This window comes from Ovis aries, chromosome 7, assembly GCF_016772045.2.
Source record: "Ovis aries strain OAR_USU_Benz2616 breed Rambouillet chromosome 7, ARS-UI_Ramb_v3.0, whole genome shotgun sequence".
In the NCBI taxonomy this organism is placed as follows: domain Eukaryota; kingdom Metazoa; phylum Chordata; class Mammalia; order Artiodactyla; family Bovidae; genus Ovis; species Ovis aries.
In genome coordinates, this window is record NC_056060.1 from 737,922 (window position 1) to 750,437 (window position 12,516).

At 42.9% G+C, this 12,516-nt stretch overlaps 1 protein-coding gene across 2 annotated transcripts in view; it reads left to right on the forward strand.

Moving 5' to 3' along the window:
* The window catches only part of MCC (MCC regulator of WNT signaling pathway), a 533,716-nt gene that overhangs the window by 342,443 nt on the left and 178,757 nt on the right, over positions 1-12,516 (forward strand). The gene's annotated exons all lie outside the window — the stretch shown is intronic.

The window sequence follows — 12,516 nt, forward strand, 5'->3', positions numbered from 1 at the left end:
GAGCCATGCCATGTAGGGCCACCCAAGACAGATGGGTCATGGTGGAGAGTTCTGATGAAACATGGTCCACTGCAGAAGGGGATATCAAACCACTTCAGTATTCTTGCCTTGAGAACCCCATGAACAGTATGAAAAGGCAAAAAGATAGGACACTGAAAGATGAACTCCCCAGGTCGGTAGGTGGCCAATATGCTATTGGAGAACAGTGGAGAAATAACTTCAGAAAGAATGAAGGGATGGAGCCAAAGCAAAAAACAGCATCCACTTGTGGATGTGACTGGTGATAGAAGCAAGGTCTGATGCTGTAAAGAGCAATATTGCATAGGAAACTGGAATGTTAGGTCCATGAATCAAGGCAAATTGGAAGTGGTCAAACAGGAGATGGCATCAACATTTTAGGAATCCGTGAACTAAAATGGACTGGAATGGGTGAATTTAACTCAGATTACCATTATATCTACTACTGTGGGCAAGAAACACCTGGAATACCAGGCAATTTTGGCCTTGGAATGCAGAATGAAGCAGGGCAAAGACTAATAGAGTTTTGTCAAGAAAATGCCCTGGTCATAGCAAACACCCTCTTCAACAACACAAGAGAAGACTCTACACATGGACATCACCAGACGGGTGACACCGAAATCAGATTGATTATATTCTTTGCAGCCAAAGATGGAGAAGCTCTATACAGTCAACAAAAACAAGACCAGGAGCTGACTGTGGCTCAGATCATGAACTCCTTATTACCAAATTCAGACTCAAATTGAAGAAAGTAGGGAAAACCACTAGACCATTCAGGTATGACCTAAATCAAATCCCTTACGATTATACAGTGGAAGTGAAAAATAGATTTAAGGGCCTAGATCTGATAGATAGAGTGCCTGATGAACTATGGAATGAGGTTCGTGACATTGTACAGGAGACAGGGATCAAGACCATCCCCATGGAAAAGAAATGCAAAAAAGCAAAATGGCTGTCTGGGGAGGCCTTACAAATAGCTGTGAAGAGAAGAGAGGCGAAAAGCAAAGGAGAAAAGGAAAGATATAAGCATCTGAATGCAGAGTCCCAAAGAATAGCAAGAAGAGATAAGAAAGCCTTCTTCAGCGATCATGCAAAGAAATAGAGGAAAACAACAGAATGCGAAAGACTAGAGATCTCTTTAAGAAAACTAGACATACCAAGGGAACATTTCATGCAAAGATGGGCTCAATAAAGGACAGAAATGGTCTGGACCTAACAGAAGCAGAAGATATTAAGAAGAGGTGGCAAGAATACACGAAGAACTGTACAAAAAAGATCTTCACGACCCAGATAATCATGATGATGTGATCACTCATCTAGAGCCAGACAACTTGGAATGTGAAGTCAAGTGGGCCTTAGAAAGCATCACTACGAACAAAGCTAGTGAAGGTGATGGAATTCCAGTTGAGCAGTTTCAAATCCTAAAAGATGATGCTGTGAAAGTGCTGCACTCAATATGCCAGCAAGTTTGGAAAACTCAGCAGTGGCCACAGGACTGGAAAAGGTCAGTTTTCATTCCAATCCCAAAGAAAGGCAATGCCAAAGAATGCTCAAAGTACTGCACAATTGCACTCATCTCACATGCTAGTAAAGTAACGCTCAAAATTCTCAAAGCCAGGCTTCAGCAATACATGAACCGTGAACTCCCTGATGTCCCAGCTGGTTTCAGAAAAGGCAGAGGAACCAGAGATCAAATTGCCAACATGTGCTGGATCATGGAAAAAGCAAGAGAGTTCCAGAAAAACATCTACTTCTGCTTTATTGACTATGCCAAAGCCTTTGACTGTGTGGATCACAATAAACTGTGGAAAATTCTGAAAGAGATGGGAATAGCAGACCACCTAACCTGCCTCTTGAGAAATCTGTATGCAGTTCAGGAAGCAACAGTTAGAACTGGACATGGAACAACGGACTGGTTTCAAATAGGAAAAGGAGTACGTCAAGGCTGTATACTGTCACCCTGCCTATTTACCTTATATGCAGAGTACATCATGAGAAATGCTGGACTGGAAGAAACACAAGCTGGAATCAAGATTGCTGGGAGAAATATCAATAACCTCAGATATGCAGGTGACACCACCCTTATGGCAGAAAGTGAAGAGGAACTAAAAAGCCTCTTAATGAAAGTGAAAGAGGAGAGTGAAAAAGTTGGCCTAAAGCTCAACATTCAGAAAACGAAGATCATGGCATCCGATCCTATCACTTCATGGGAAATAGATGGGGAAACAGTGGAAACAGTGTCAGACTTTATTTTGAGGGGCTCCAAAATCACCACAGATGGTGACTGCAGCCATGAAATTAAAAGACACTTACTCCTTGGAAGAAAAGTTATGAGCAACCTAGATAGCATATTCAAAAGCAGAGATATTACTTTGCCAACTAAGGTCCATCTAGTCAAGGCTATGGTTTTTCTGTGGTCATGTATGGATGTGAGAGTTGGACTGTGAAGAAGGCTGAGTGTGGAAGCATTGATCCTTTTGAACTGTGATGTTGGAGAAAACTCTTGAGAGTCCCTTGGACTGCAAGGAAATCCAACCAGTCCATTCTGGAGGAGATCAGCCCTGGGATTTCTTTGGAAGGAATGATGCTAAAGCTGAAGCTCCAGTACTTTGGTCACCTCATGCGAAGAGTTGAGTCTTTGGAAAAGACTCTGATGCTGGGAGGGATTGGGGGGCAGGAGGAGAAGGGGACGACAGAGGATGAGATGGCTGAATGGCATCACAGACTCGATGGGCGTGAGTCTGGGTAGACTCCAGGAGATGGTGATGGACAGGGAGGCCTGGCGTGCTGCGATTCATGGGTTCGCAAAGAGTCAGACATGACTGAGCAACTGAACTGAACTGTGGGCAAGAATTCCTTAGAAGAAATGGAGTAGCCCTCATAATTAGCAAAAGAGTCCAAAATGCGGTACTTAGATGCAATCTCAAAAACGACAGAATGATCTCTGTTTGTTTCCAAGGCAAGCCATCACAGTAATCACAGCCAAGCCAAGTATCACAGTAATCCAAGTCTGTGCCCCAACCAGTAATGCTGAAGAAGCTGAAGTTGAACGGTTCTATGAAGACCTACAAGACCTTCTAGAACTAACACCCAAAAAAGATGTCCTTTTCTTTATAGGGGACTGGAATGCAAATGTAGAAAGTCAAGAGAAATCTGGAGTAACAGGCAAATGTAGCCTTGGAGTACAAAACAAAGCAAGGCAAGGGCTAACAGAATTTTGTCAAGAGAACGTACTGGTCATAGCAAACACCCTCTTCCAGCAACACAAGAGCAGACTCTATACATGGACATCACCAGATGGTCAACACCGAAATCAGATTGATTCTATTCTTTGCAGCCAAAGATGGAGAGGCTCTATACAGTCAGCAAAAACAAGACTTGGAGCTGACTGTGGCTCAGATCATGAACTCCTTATTGCCAAATTCAGACTTAAATTGAAGAAAGTAGGGAAAACCGTTAGACCACTCAGGTACGACCTAAATCAAATCCCTTACGATTATACATAATTTAATCTGACTTTATGTATTTCTGTATTTTTTGAAACTGTAAGAATGAGTCAAATACAGATCTGTGCACTTGACCACATGCACGAAACTGACTGGGTATGGAAGGAATTCCTAGGCTTAAAATGAAGTGGGAGAAATGACAAAAGAATAGATCGATAGGATTTGACAACAAATATGTTACTTTTATGGAAAGAATTTAGACAAACTGGAGAAATATAATTCCACTGTATTCATGTTACCATCTTCAAATGGCTTAGTCTTGTAAGAGCATCTGGTTGGTCAAATAACACACCTTCCTCCCACAGATGTCCACATCCTAATCCCTAGGCTTTATTAATATGTTACCTTACATGATAAAAGGGTCTTTGCGTGTGTGATTAAGTTACTTTTGAGATGGAAATGTTATCCTGGATTACCAAGTGCCTCCAATATAATCAAAAGTGTCTTTGTAAGAGGAAAGCAGAAAGAGATGTGAGGGCAGAAACAGAGGGTCAGAGTCTGAGAGACTGGAAGAGCGAGGCTGTGGCTTTGAAGGTGGAAGCAGAGGCCTTAAGCCAGGGAGTGCCAGAAGCCATGAGAAGCTAGACGAGGAGAGGAAATGAATTCTCCCCCAGAGCCTTCGGGAGTCTTAATTTTGGCCTAATTGAAACCATTTTGGCCTCTGGCCTGCAGAGCCCTAGGATAATGAATGTGTGTTGTTTCAAGTCACGAAGTTTGTGGTAGTTTGTTTCAGCGGGAATAGGAAACGAACACAGAGCCCAGAGGAATGAGAGACTTGCAGCGATGACGTCTGCTGTCACTTAGCAAGCGCTTCCGGGTCGGGACCGAATCGTGTACTTTGTATCATCTCTCGCAACCCTCACTGGTCTATGGGGAAAGTGGTGTAACCCTCATTTTTGCAAATAAGTAAATTATAGGGCTTAAATTGTTAAATTGTACATCACACCATTACTGTCAGAACTAGGATTCTATATGCCCGTGTGACTCCAAAACCCATACATATGGATCTTTATGTGTCACTTGTGAGTACATTCAAAGGATATATGCTAACTTGTAAATAGTGGTTGGGGTTATAAGTGATATTATCTGCTTATGTTTTTATTTTAATTTACGCACATTCTATAGAGAGTATATAACCTCAGGTTCAGAAGAAGGGGAAAAAGTTCTTAATGAAAGACTGGTACCTTTCTTCTCATGGTTTATCATCCTTGACAACAAAGGCTCCTAGAGAATGTTCTTTTCTGAATGGGAAGCCCTCTAGAAAGCACTCTCAAAGGTGGTTGTCAAAGTGTGCCTTGATCTAATAGTTGGCCTTATCACAGCATCTCCAGGTATTGTCCTCAGGGGTGAGCACATGTTCAGGGTCAGGTGGATGGATGCTGTGGTGAAGGCGGGTAATGCCGAAGGAGGTGTTGGAATGTTTGCATCTGGTGGTCTCTGCCCCTTTAATGCTATTCCCGTTTGCCAGAGGGGCAGCTGTCCTGGCCACGCCTGTTCTGAGCTGGCACCTAGCAGTGGCTTCCGCTTCACCCCCTCTTCCGCTTCAGGGCACCTCCATTTGGCCCTCAAGACAATTGCCAGCACGGGAATGGGCTTGTTTTTAGGGCATCTATTGTTTTTCTTTGCCTCTCAGCCTGGGGCAGGCCCCAGGGAAGAGAAATCAGCATGGCAAGTATCTTCATGCCCTCTTCTCACTCCTCTCTGTCCAGGCTTCCTCTGTAGGGCCTCTGTGCATCTTTGAATGCTCAAACTGTTAAGTTATTTCTGTACTGCTGAACCAGCTCCTAGTGGATATTCTTGCAGCAGCCTCTGCCTTTCACTTAATCCCATCCTAACTTTTGCTGCTGCTGTGTTTGCGTGTTTTTACTTTTACCGGCAGAAGGGAGCATAATACTGACTAGCGCTTCAGTCTTCAGCTGTGACTCAGGAACAAGCTTTCCTCCCTAAATGTGGGGCTTTGCTTCGTTTTGATTCAGAGCCATGTGTTTTCTGTGTTCCAAGCCCCTCCTTTTCCTGCAGAGCACATTGTTTAAAGTTTGCTAGCATTGGAGACTTCTTCTAAGTTCTTAGAAGAGCCCTTCCCCACTTAGATGCACATGATCATGGAGACCACGTGGCCTGTCAAAGCCTTTGTGACGTGGAGCAGCCTCGCAGTTCTGGTCACCTGACCTGTAAGCTTAGCAACTTGATAACTTTATAACAGTTTGAGCACGAGTGTCACAGCAGCTGCCCAGGCAGGAAATATGAGGACCTCATGGGCACTTTAACTCCTGATTGGATGCTAATGCAAGAGCCTGGTGGAGGCAGGGCTGCAGGTGGCTTGGCTGGGTCGGCCCTGTCACAGGCCCTTGCCTGGCCGCTGAGGCCGGGGCCCGGGAGGCGTATGTGAGTGTAGTAGCCCGTTGCTAGGAAGGAAGCCTGGAACTCCTCCTACAGGGACATCACACAGCTGGGTTGCTGGTGGTTACAGGCTGCCTCTTTATGGGTGACTGTTTCATTAAGATTGTGGCTAATAAAAAGTGAGTGAGCAGGCTTTTAAATTAAATGTGGTAGTACCCACCCGTGTACTTGAACATAAAGTACATCTCTTTCCAAGCTTAGACAGTGATTTCGCCAAGCTCTGGTTGGACCTCTTGGTTGCTTAGCTGATTTGTGTTCACTTTGATTTATTCTCTGACTGTTGGGCAGCATGACTGTAGAAGGATATGAGAGGCAATGCACCGTAGTGACAGGCAGACTGTGGGTCTTGGAGTTCCTGAGTCCTGGCTCTACTTTAGCAAGTCAGAGTGATGCTGGAGATCCATCCAGTTAACTTCTCAGTTTCACCATCTGTAAAATGGATTTACACCCAAAGGGCAAGCTTTTACATTGACTGCTTTTTGATGGGGAAGAGGATGATGATAGAAATTAACATTTATGAACACTTGCTGTGTGCCAATGGAGAAGGAACTGGTAACCCACTCCAGTATTCTTGCCTAGAGAATCCTGTGGACAGCAGAGCCTGGTGGGCTGCTGCCCATGAGATCGCACAGAGTCAGACACAACTGAAGCGACTTAGCCTGCATGCATGCATTGGAGAAGGACATGGCAACCCACTCCAGTATTCTTGCCTGGAGAATCCCAGGGACAGAGGAGCCTGGTGGGCTGCCATTTATGGGGTCACACAGAGTCGGACACGACTGAAGTGACTTAGCAGCAGCAGCAGCAGCTGTGTACCAGACATATTGAATTAGGCATTTTCAGCACATTATTTAATCATAGTAATGCCTCTAAGAAGATGCTCTTATGCCCACATTTTTACATACACAAAAAGCAAAGTTTGGTGAGGCCAAGGAGCTTGACCAGCGTTACATGCACTACAGATTACAGAGCCGAGATTCTGACTCAAAAGTGCAAATTCCTCATCACATTGAAACGTGAATGGGAATAAATATTAAAGAAAAATATTCATACCCATCCATTTATCAAAAGTTAAACTCTAATTGTGTGATTTATATGAGGATGAGAAGCAGTTACCACTCTCATATGATGTAGATTGGTACCACCATTTAGAAAAGTGCGTAGTCAGCTTCCTGGAAAACTGAAGGTGGTCTATCAGTTCCACCTCTCAGTGTGTCCTGGAGATGCCCCTTCACACGTACAAGGAGACAAGCAGAGGATTCGACAGCGCAGCATTGTTTATGGCGGTAAATAAATGAAGCGCCGCTGAGACTTTCACCAGCAACTGAATTGGTGGAATCCTCATATGATGGAATACTACACAGCCATTAAAAGGAACACTTCTTAAAGATTGAGGCTCATGAAAAGAAGCTGTTAAAATGAATACTTCAATAATATGGCCGTATCAGTATAGATAACCTTGCAATGGTGAATGAGGGAGAAGCAACATATCAGAGGTAATGCAGAAGAGAATATTATGGAATTTAAGAAAGAAACCCTGGAGTTCCCTGGTGGTCGAGTGCCTAGGACTCTGCGTTCCCAATGCAGGAGGCCCGGGGTTCGATCCCTGGTCAGGGAAATAGATCCCACATGCTACAACAAAGAACAGGAGTAGCCAAATAAATTTAAAAAAAGAAAGAAAGAAAGAAAGAAAGAAACCCTTTTTATGTGTATGGAAGTTTAGGTTGTATAGTAACCTGGCAGGGCAGGTTCACAGCAGCTTCAGTGGCGTGATTGTCTTTGATGAAGAGAACGGGGGCAAGGATGGATACAAATGGGAGCTTCAAGTGTAGCTGTAACCTGAGATTTCCTTTCAAAATATCTGGAAGCAACTATGAGCAAAGGTTGTCATTTATTAAATCGAGGTAGGCAGTACACAGTACAATTCTCTACTGGTCTGTGTGTTCTAAATCTTTTCTGATAAAAGCAGAGGAAACTACAGAGATGACCTTTGAGGAGCTCTCCATTTGGAATTCCTGGCAAAGATGGCCGCACATTCTTGTGACCTTTTCTCAGTGACCACACATCTTCATCCTTTGGGGGCAAATTAGATTTAAAAACAAAAATAAAAGGCAGTTGCATTGAATCTGAGTGAGGTGGGTAATAAATCAGGAGAATGCTGATTCTTAACTGGAATTTGGCATGGCAGTCAGAGAGAGACAAGGAGTGGTGGAGAGACAGTAGCGTCGTGGGAGACAGTGCCTCTGTGACCGAGCTGAGCTGGCAGGAGGACAGTGCATCCGCGTGCGTGTGTAAGTCGGGTCCACTTTTGCTCGCAGGTTACCCTTGCTGTGGACCTGTCTCATAACCATGTGAGTGTTTTGTGACAGACCTGGGTGGTTGATCTCTGTTGCGGTCAGCTGGTCCTGCACTCACTGCAAACAGGTACATGTGCAGTTAGGCTAACACATCAAAGTTTCTTTTTCCTGTCCTGTGAAATCAAGAGATGGTCTATGAAGGGTCCTACAGCTGAGACTCTCACACTCCAGGGGACAGTTGACTGTCAGTCACCATCTGGGACGTCAGCCTCTTCCAGAGAAGATGTCAGCGCCAGGTGGGGCCCCTTGGACACAGACTCTACTGCTCCGTGAGTGCTGGTGGACGCCTTTGGAAGCAACGGGCTGCCTTGGGTGATAGAGAGTCTGCTCTTCTTTGGGCCCCTGGATGCTCTGCACCATGATTGCTCTGCACCACTCGGCTCAGGGCTCAGTGGCCACTGGCCTCCCCAGAGGAGAAGCTGGCTCTGGCCTCTGCATGCAGCAAATCTGTTTTGAAAAGTTCAGTTTTTTCCCATGGACAAACAAGTGTTTCTCTTCTCACATTTACGTTTCCTTGTTTCAGATCCTATTTTCATTTGCACTATCTGAAGCTGGCTTTCAGTGTTCTTTACTCTGCTTTTACCATTTATGGAGCTCAGCATTTACCAAGTAAAAGGCAGGGCCTTGGAGTCAAGTAGACATTTCAGTTCTTGCCTCTGCCTCTGCCTGACTAGGTGTGCGGCCTTGGACACATTGTTCAGCTGCTGTTACACAGTTATTTCACACTCACATGAGCCCACCAAGCTGTGATGATTAAATGAGGTGAGGAGTGTACAGGACCTTGCCTTTGACTTCCAGGTTAAATGTGGGTTGACATCTCCATACCATACCTTCTTAAAAGTGCATTCATCCTTAGTCTTTTAAAAAAAAAATTAATTGTTTAATTAATTGCTTTGGCTGTGCTGGGTCTTAGTTGAAGAATGTGGGTGTTTTGTTTTTTTAAAGTTGCAGTGTGCAAACTCTTAGTTGTGGCATGTGGGATTTGGTTACCTGATCAGGAGTCAAACCTGGGCCCCCTGCTTTGGGAGCACAGGCTTAGCCACTGGACCGTCAGGCAGGTCCTGCACCCTCAGTCTCGATTTCCCTTTTATCTGCTGCTGTTGTGTTTTACATAGTACATCTTTATGATTATGAAAACAGAAAGCCTTCAGCCTCTTAATCACATTTACTTACTAAGTAAGGAGCAGCCATACCCCTGCAGTCACTGTGACTGTCCTTTGAAACTAAACTCACTGTAAGGCATTCTGTGGCAGAGCATGTGAATGTCTGTTTCTTGTTTACCTGTTTCATGATGGTGCTAGAATAATTCTATTTTGCTAGAATAATTTTAGCAAAGAGTCAGTGATAACTGAGCAACTAAGTGCACAGAATAATTAGGATCTTTTTTACCTCCTTTTGGCAAATCATGACATGAATTTAGTTTGTCAGCTGGGTTTTGTCTTTTCGTGAAGCTTGACAACATCCCATCTTGGTTGCAATGAATTTATAAAGGAAAATGGAACATCCAGGAACAACCAAAGGCTTGTGTGTGATCCGGACAAGCTAGCTCTGATATAAACTATATCTGTTATTTCCATTTCCGTCTGAGATCCCCACCTACCTAACTCAATTCGCGGCTGCTTTCACATGCCCTTTGCAAAACTCTGGGAGTGAAAGCGGCTCACTCATTGCTTGGTTTGCTTGACCCTACTTTCCCATCTCTAGAATGATAATGGGGTCACACACCAGATCTGCTTATACCCCTGTTGTTATGGCTTTGTCCCTCAGTTGGCTCCGCGTATGCAATATGGCTGTAAGGAACCTGGATTGTCATGTGGGTTCTATCTAACCTGATGGGGTCACGTTTGTGATAACCTCTTTTTTTTGTTAAATGTATATTTTATTGATGTATAGTTGACTTACTATGTTTCAGGTGCACAGCAAGGTGATTCAGTTATACATATACACATATATTATTTTCAAAATTAATTTCCATTATAGGTTATTATAAGTTATTGAATATAGTTCCCTGTGCTATACAACAAACCTTTGTTGCTTGTTGCATATCTGTTTGTTTCTTAAGTAGAAGCCTAGCATTCTATTCATACTAAGTCAAACAAGTAGAATCAAAATGTCATAACTTTTTTAGCTAGACAAAAATTCATAAGTTTTCTAAAATATATGTACTATGCATGTTATTTGTATATAGGTATACAAAAGGTTTTCTACTATGCTTGATAAAGGTTCGAGAAAGGACATCAAACAAAGAGATGAGAAATTGGAAAACATCAACTAAATGGAACGGGAGCACTGAATATGAAATAGAAAAAGTGAAACAAACTAGATAAACATAAGAGATAATCTTATAGTCCATTTGTTTTTAAACACAGCGGCTATTAGAATCATCTAGAGCTCTGGAGAATAAAAAACAATGCCTAGGCATTTGTATTTTTCAAGAAATTTCAAGATAATTTGATATGCATATGGATTTTCAAAAATTATTACAGATTTTCCTATTAAATCATAGTTTTGGTGATATATCATTCTGTTATTTTTCTGTTGACTAATCACGATGCAGTGGTATTGAGTAATAGTTATATAATCACAATAGCCATGAAATTGAAAGACGCTTACTCCTTGGGAGAAAAGTTATGACCAACCTAGATAGCATATTCAAAAGCAGAGACATTACTTTGCCAACAAATGTCCATCTAGTCAAGGCTATGGTTTTTCCAGTGGTCACGTATGGATGTGAGAGTTGGACTGTGAAGAAAGCTGAGCGCCAAAGAACTGATGCTTTTGAACTGTGGTATTGGAGAAGACTCTTGAGAGTTCCTTGGACTGCAAGGAGGTCCAACCAGTCCATTCCAAAGGAGATCAGCCCTGGGAGTTCTTTGGAAGGAATGGTGCTAAAGCTGAAGCTCCAGTACTTTGGCCACCTCATGCGAAGAGTTGACTCATTGGAAAAGACTCTGATGCTGGGAGGGATTGGGGGCAGGAGGAGATGGGGATGACAGAGGATGAGATGGCTGGATGGCATCACCAACTCGATGGACGTGAGTCTGGGTGAACTCCAGGAGTTGGTGATGGACAGGGAGGCCTGGCGTGCTGTGATTCATGGGGTCGCAAAGAGTGGAACACGACTGAGCAACTGAACTGGATAGTAAAAGATGTTTATCAGTTTTCACAATCAATGGCCAGATGAAAAACAAAAGATAATTACAATTGCAAGCCATAATGGGAACATGAGTAACCTAACAATATAAAACAATTACATACAGTCTGGGGGGGTCAAGCAGAGTGCTGTGATAAGTGGAATGCCTCCATGCACATGTTTTCATCTGAGCCAGTCTGCTTTTGGTTGGTGCATTTAATCCATTTATGTTTATGTGTGATCTTGTTACCTTTTTCTTAATTGTTTTGGGTTTATTTTCTGTAGGTCTTTTCTTTCTCTTGTGTTTCCTGCTTAGAGAAGTTCCTTTAGCATTTGTTGTAAAGCTGGTTTGGTGGCACTGAATTCTCTTAAATTATGCTTGTCTAGAAGGCTTTTGATTTCTCCATCAAATCTGAAGGAGACCCTTGCTGGGTAAAGTATTCTTGGTTGTAAGTTCTTCCCTTTCATCACTTTAAATATGTCATGCCATTCCCTCTGGCTTGTAGAGTTTCTGTTGAGAAATCAAAGGATAGTCTGATGGGAGTTCCCTTGTATGATATTTTTGTTTTTCCCATGTTGCTTTTAATATTTTATCTTTGTCTTTATTTTTTGTCAGTTTGATTGCTGTATGTCTCTATGTATTCTTCTTTGGGTTTATCCTACCGGGGACTGTCTATGCTTCCTGGACTTGGTTGACTATTCTCCTTTCCCATGTTAGGGAAGTTTTCAGCTGTCATCTCTTCCAATACCTTCTCAGGTCCTTTTTCTCTCTCTTCTCCTTCTGGGACCCCTATAATGTGAATGTTGGTGTATTTAATGTTGTTCCAGAGGTCTCCTAGGATGTCTTCATTTCATTTGATTCTTTTTCTATTTTCTGTTCTGTGGCAATGATTTCCACCATTCTGTCCTCCAGATCATTTGTCTGTTCTGCCTCAGTCATTCTGCTATTGATTCCTTTTACTGTATGATACACCTCTGTTTGTTCTTTAGTTCTTGTAGGTCTTTGGCAAACATTTCTTGCATCTTCTCTATTGTTTTCCCAAGATCTTGGATCATCTTTACTATCATTCTGAATTCTTTTTGTGGAATATTGCCTATCTCT